The 7,524-nt window shown below is 38.4% G+C and overlaps 1 pseudogene; it reads left to right on the forward strand.

Annotated features, from left to right (window-relative positions):
- The first annotated feature begins 5,723 nt into the window (after window positions 1–5,723).
- Window positions 5,724–6,959, forward strand: LOC112833409 (E3 ubiquitin-protein ligase ARIH2 pseudogene; annotated as a pseudogene).
- Window positions 6,960–7,524: the final 565 nt, after the last annotated feature.

Here is a 7,524-nt window from a genome sequence, read left to right on the forward strand (position 1 = left end):
CATTATATGTCATCAAATTTTAAATCCAATTTTTTGCCACATATTGTATAATACATATTATGTATTTGGGGACAGAATATGGGCAGCTGAGGGTTGCCTGGGTGGCTCAGTCGGTTAAACTTCCCCTTCAGTGCAGGTCATGATCTTGGGGTCCTGGGATCGAGTCCTGCATCGGGCTCCCTGCTCAGCAGGGGAGTCTGCTTCTCCCTCTCCCTCTACCTTCTCCCTCTGCCTCTGCTCATGTGTGCTCTCTCTCACTCACTCTCTTTCTCAAATAAATAAATAAAATCTTTTTAAAAAAAATTATGGGTAGCTGATATATAACTTATCTTCCAAAGGAATGCTGCTGAAAGTAAGTAAAAGAAATTTTGAAAAACTGCATCATTTGTAGGGATTAGTAGGCCGTCTCTGCAGCACTGGCTATAAAAGCAAATGCCTATACCTTGCCATTCAGAGCTAGGCCAACAGCTTCTTAAAAGAGACTTAGATGTTTTTAGACAGAGAGGAATTTCTTTAATAAGAAGAAACAACATCAGGCAGTGACTTTGGACTATAGGTGAGATAAGACTTTAATTACTTGGACAAAGGCTGCACATGTTTATATTTATTGAATACTTTTCAGTATTAACTCATTTCATCCTCCTAATCACTCTCTGAGGAATATACCATTATCTTATTATATAAATGAGAAATCAGACACTTGGATGTATAATATAACCTGCCCAAAGTCCACAGTTGTTAATTGTCAGAGCTGACATTTGTACTCAGAATGTCCAATTCTAGAACCCATTCTTTTATAAAAGAACATATTGCAGGGGTGCCTGGATGGCTCATTAAGCATCTGCCTTCGGCTCAGGTCCTGGGATCGAGCCCCACGTCAGGTTCCCCGCTCAACAGGAAGCCTGCTTCTCCTTCTCCCACTCCCCCTGCTTGTGTTCCTGCTCTCGCTATCTCTCTCTCTGTCAAATAAATAAATAAAATCTTTAAAAAATATAACATATTGCAAAGGCAAAGTCAGAAGGGCAAAAACACATGCCCCATTAAACAGAAGGCCAGGAAGCAATCAGCATGTTCACTAACCTGAGTTCTCATTTGTAATAGGAGAAAAATATCAATAGATATTGTTTTATAATCTAGTCTCTCACCTTGCCCAAAGATTGTGAGCTCCATTAAACAAGAAATCTAGATGAGCTTTATCTCTAGTACCTGGACAGAGCTTGGAACATAAATACTCAATACACATATATCTGATAAATAAAGGAAGTTGATAAAAAAGAAATACCAGGATAAAACCCTGAAATTTTATCTTTCCCTCCATGCTTGTACTTTTGCTTACAACATTTGCCCAATTTTGTCAGTAGTATGTATTGTCTCAGGAACGATTTTTGACTATAAGCAGCAATGTCAAAAGAAGAAGCCAATGTTCATCTTACGACTTCCATATGAGACCCTTGAGACCCAAAACTAAAATGAGAGCCTTGAGAGAAAAATATTTTTTGAGGCTCAAAAAATGAAGCATAACTGATTTTCCTGTAACACTGAGAGGCAATAAAATCTTGTTCAAGGTTGAGTTGTGGGGAAAATCTTCAGAACTAGGATAAGACAGAAAAAGAAGAAGAATATAAAAGTGAAGTTAAGATATACAGAGCGTCAGCTGGAAAGTTTCAATACATGTGTAATTAGAATCCCAGCCTGAAAAAGAAAGGAAGGAAGGAAGGAAGGAAGGAAGCAAGGAAGGAAGCAAGGAAGCAAGCAAGCAAGCAAGCAAGCAAGCAAGCAAGCAAGCAAGAAAGAAAGAAAGAAAGAAAGAAAGAAAGGAAAGGAAGGGAGGGAAGGGAAGGGAAGGGAAGAGAAGGGAAGGGAAGGAAGACAGACAGATGGACATAAGGAAGGAAGGCAATATTCAAAGAGATGACGGTTGAGACATTTCCAATACATACATTCAAAAAGCCCCCTACAATCCCATGTATGATAAACTAAAACAAACAAACAAATCCTCACTTAGATATATAATAGAGAAACTGAAGAACATGAAACACAGATGGGAAACTCCCATAAGCAGCCAATGTGAAACTATCAGTTATCTCTAGAGGAGAACTATCAAACTGACAGCTGAAATCCCCACAGCAACATTGGAAGCCAGAAAAAAAAAAAATGGTATCTTCAATATGTTAAGAGAAAATAACTGTCAAGTTAGAATTCTAAATTTGCCAAACTAATTTTCAACAAAGCCCAATGTTGCATTTTCTCTACCAGCAGACATTCAGAATATCCTTCAAGTAAAGTAAAATTTACACCATAAATAAGGTATGGAAGGACAAGAAAATGGTAAACATGTAGGTTAATTTAAACACATCAGAACAGTACAAAAATTACAATTTGGGGTTCTTACTGTCAATCTGGAGCTTCAAAATCGTGTTTTTAATTCATTTGGTCTCATCATAGGTATATTAGTGTCTTATTACGGATGTTACAAATTGCCATGACTTAGCGGCTTAAAACAACACAAATTTATTATATTGCAGTTCTGTTGGTCTCAGTGAATCAGACCGTGGGTAAGGCAGTGTTTCCACTGGAAGCTCTAGGACAGCTTTAGGAAATAATTAATTTCCTTGCTTTTTCTAGCTAAAAGTCTCCCTCTAGGTCTAGAGGTTGCCTATCCTCCTTGGCTTGTAGCTACATTCTTTCACCTTCAAAACCAGCAGAGTTGGGGTGAATCTTTCTCATGCCATCTTTCTGGTTCTCCCTCTTCTGCCTCCCTGTTCCACTTATAAGGACTCCTACGATGACATTGGTCCTAGGTGGATAATCCAGAAAAAATCTCCCCATGTCAGTCAGCTGATTAGCAACCTTAATTCCAACTGCAACCTGAATTTCTCTTTGTCATGTGACATATCATATTCATAGGTTCCAGGCATTAGGACAGGAACACCTTTAAGATGCCATTATTCTTCCATTATAATATACTTCTAATTCTTTTTACCAGTTTTTAATATGCAGTGATCCATGTCTAGTCATATAGAATTTTTGTATTAAGGTAAACTTTGCTTATAAACTATTTTTTTAAATCATAAATATATTAGTAACAAAGTAGCCAATAAATATAGAAAAGCAGAGAAAGAGGTTTAGAGACTATTTCATAGTTTCTTCCAAAGGCAAAAGTATTTTTACTCTATAGTTCAGCAATTCTACTCTTAGGCATTTCCCCAAGATAAATGAAAAGATATGTTCACAGAAAAGCTTGTATGTGAATATTCATAGCAGCTTTATTTATAATAGCCAAAAGCTGGCAACAACCCAAATGTTCATGAGCAGCAATATAGGTAAACAAATCACGGTATATTCAGAAAAAGGACTAAATTATTGATGTACTCAACAATATGGGTGAATCACAACTCTATTTTTTGAATGAAAGAAGCCATATAAATAAATACAAATGAATACATACTGTATGATTCATTTACATGAAATTTGAGGACAGATCTAATAATACATGATAGAAGTCTGAAGGTTTTGGCCCTAGCTGGAGGTGGGAAAGTGACTGGAAAGGGCCAAAAGGGAATTTTTTTAGAGTGTGTGCATGGTGGTTACTCAGGAATATACAATTGTCAAATTCACTGAACTTAAGAACTATGCAATTCAAATAATCTATCCAAGCTCCCTGGTAACTATCTAGAGAGCATCTGAGTAACTCCAAATTCTACCTGTTTTGCACAGAAAGTTTTAATTCCTTTGCTATTAAATTTACTCTCAGACATTCTTCCTCTTGTTAAAATTACTTCTAGGGAATCAGTAAGAAGCTCCACTTATTTCTGGATCTAAACAAAGTAGCCAAACACATATATTGCCCCAATTTAAACATTATCCCATGCACATAACTATTTTCAGGGAATAAATGTCCTTGCCTCTCTCTCATGGGCTGATGCTTTATTTATTTCTCTTCCAAATTTATAATCCGCAATGACTGTACTCAGTGCCACAGGAGAAGAGTGCATTATTGCAGGCTCATTACCTTTAAAAAGGTGTATCTATTTCTCATTAATTAGAATGAAATAAGATCAAATAATACCCCAATTCATGATAATTTCTGTTCTTGTAATTGACATCATCAAACAAATGAATTCAAGAACAATGAATATTTCCAATTAGAATTTCTTCAACCTTATTTACATTCAATTTTCCCTTATAAAAATTTAAATTCAATCAATTTTTATTTACTGGAAGTATAAGAAGCTCACACTAATTAGATCTGAAGTACAAAATTCAATTATATAAGGTAGGCACGTTAAACTCATTTGTCAAATCTCAAATTTTAAGTAACTTTTAGATAGTTTCTTGTTATGAACTTACACTTTTTGAGTAAAAATCTTTTGTGTAAGTAACTTTTAAAAAAAACTAAATGCTTTGAACTTCACATTTTCTTATCCTTATCAATCTATGGAACATTATTTCACTTATTTTTCCAAAACTCAGGGTGATATGGCAGGTTTTTTGTTTTGAAGTATAGCTGCAACACAATTTTACATTGGTTTCAAGTGTATAACATAATAAATTCGACAACTCTATATATACATTATTCCATGCTCATCACAAGTGTAGCTACCATCTGTCACTATTACGATACCAGTGATTATATCCCCTATGCTGTACCTTTCATCCTGCTGACTTATTGTGACATGTCAGTTATACTTATCTTTCCGCTAATTCCAAATATAATACTTTTCTAAAAAAAAAATCCCAAATAAATCCTAATTTTTCAAACTTTAACTTGTTTTTCTCTTTCATTTCATGTTTCTGAACATTTAGTAACATCTGGAGCCATATATTTAGTTTTCAACTTTGAAATTAATTTAGAAAAAACTATGGATCTCAATTTACCAATGAATCAGTAAAGAAATACACTTTTTTTTTCAGTTCAAATTTATCCTCATAAACATGCACAAAATTAAACCAATTAAAGAGTGAGCATGTGCACATATTGACTAAATAGATGTTTTCTTGTTATGGGTCCATAACAAAAGTAAAAAAATAAGTAGTCTTAAAAAGACATGCATTTATATGTGTCTATACTGTCTTACCACATAAAACATACTTTGTACAGAGCACTTCTGAGCTGTGGAGACCGTTCGTGGGAGGAAGGAGCCTGGGAGTCAGCCCGCTAGGGCGCCTGTGTCAGATCCCTCTGGCCCAGCCAGACCCAGTCTGGCCCGTTTAGGCTCAGTGGCCATGGGCCATGGTTCCCAGTGGAAATTATATGACATAGAATATTTGGGGTGATATCTTCCTGAAAGATCTTCAAGAATAACAGAAGACAAAAAAACACCAATGCCTTTGAGAAAGTGGTAAAGTTTGAGGGGAGTTGAAAAAACCCTGCTTTCCTGATCTGTAGCTTGGCTGGATGGTAGGATATCTGTGAACATGAATAGCCAGGGGCAATGAGGAGGACTATGACCCACATTGTGAGGAAGAAGAGGATGAGGACCCTGGGAGACACAGAGGACTATTAAGTGGGAGCAACCTGCAATGTGGAGCAGCGGGAGGCTGAAGCCTTTGATCCTGGGGGACACAGAGGACTATTAAGTGGGAGTAACCTGCAATGTGGAGCAGCAGGAGGCTGAGCCTTTGATCTTGATGAGTACCTGTTCACCGCTTGATCTATAAAGAGTTCAAGGGTGCCCTCAATGAGCACACAACCAGCCTAGCCTCTGTCCAAAAGACCAGTGATGCTCACTGCCATTAGCACATCCTCCCTATGGTCCTGGTATCTCATTTAGTTGCTAAACAGTTAATTTCCACTGGCAAGTTGCAGAGATACAGGACAGACACAAGTCTGATTCTCCTCAGCTGCTCATTGAGGCTCAAGTTCAACCCCATCCCTCAAAACATGTCCCTACAGCCCACCCCCCTCACCACTGCACAGTGTGTATGCAGTTTGTGCAGAAGGAAAACCTACTTTCTCTGGCTTATCAGCAACAGTTTTGTTGTAGCTTCTGGGAGCAGCACCGTTCAGTACTTGGATGGCGTGGGTGTGGGAGTCTTCTTACATAGCTCAGGACTGTCCACTCCAAACACCAGAGAACTTCGTGTTTCCATCGCTGCCTGATGAAGAATTAACAGACAAATACTGGGGCTACCTCTTCAGGGGCTATGTGGAGAGTCATTACCAGCTCCAGCTGTGCCCTATTGCAGACTGCCCCCTGGTTATTCAGGTATAGGAGCCCAGAGCTTGCTAAGTACAGTCCAATCAATGCAATGAGGTCTTCTGTTTCAAGTGTCGTCAAAGGTATCACGCCCCCACAGACTATGCCACAATCCGGAAATGACTCTCAAAATGTGCTGATAACTACATAAATGCTCACACTAAAGACTGTTGCAAGTGCAATACCTGCCTTGAGAAGAACAAAAGCTGCAATCACATGTGATGCTCCAAACGTAACCATGACTTCTACCGGATATGTCTAGGAGGTTAGAAGACCCACAGCAACAAGTACTATGAGTACAGTTGGTACAAGTAGAACTCTGACACTGTCGACCAGAGCCAGGAAGTCCAGGCCAGGGAAGCCCTCAAGTAGTACTTGTTCTACTTTGAGAGGTGGAAAAAGCACAAGAGCTTGCAGCTGGAGGCACAAATATACCAGAGGATTCATGAGAAGATTCAGGAGAGGGGCATGAATAATCTGGGGACCTGGAATGACTGACAGCACCTACAGAATGCTGCCATGTTCTTGGCCAAGTGCTGATACACCCTGCAGTACACGTGCCTATATATGTACTACATGGAGTCTGGACCCAGGAAGAAGCTGCTGGAATACGAGAAGGCTCAGCTGGAGGCTGAGATCAAAACCTGTCATGGAAAGTGGAGTGTGCAGACAGCTATGACAACAGGGGACTTAGAGAACAAGATGCACACAGCAGAGCAGTGGAGGAAAAGGCTGCTGAAGGATTTCCATGACACCTAGGTTGGGACATGGACATGCTGAAGTGAGGAATATGTTGCTGCGAGGAATCCTTAGGAAGGATTCATCCTCCGGGTGACCTTTCATGACTCCAGGCAACAATTGGTGCCCCACTCTGGGAGACACTGGCCACACACACTTAGTCAATTTCTGTTTTCTTCTCATCTTTTCTCTTTTTGTTTCTACCAGGGTAGAGGCCATGTTGAACTGGCCTCTTTTTAAGACTTAATTTCCACTGGATGATTATGGAGAGGAAGGGAAAAGTTTTTTTCTGAATGACTATTAATAGGATTAGGTCTTTACAACTTTGTAATTTTCAAATATGTATAATTATACCAAAAAAAGGCAAACCATAGAATTACATAAAACCCTTTAAAAATAAATTGGCATTGGAGTGTTTAAAAAACACTTTGTACAGACTTTAATGATATTTGTTGAATTGAACTGAATTCACATTGCTATTCACACACACATATATTTTAGACAATATTGAATTTAAAAACATTTAAAAGCCATCTTCAGACAGAGGGATCACTTATTTGCCAGAAGGATATTGAGTCCCTCGGAG

This window comes from Callorhinus ursinus, unplaced genomic scaffold (assembly GCF_003265705.2).
Source record: "Callorhinus ursinus isolate GAN/ISIS: 27379988/994484 unplaced genomic scaffold, GSC_fseal_2.0 scaffold25, whole genome shotgun sequence".
Taxonomy (NCBI): Eukaryota; Metazoa; Chordata; class Mammalia; order Carnivora; family Otariidae; genus Callorhinus; species Callorhinus ursinus.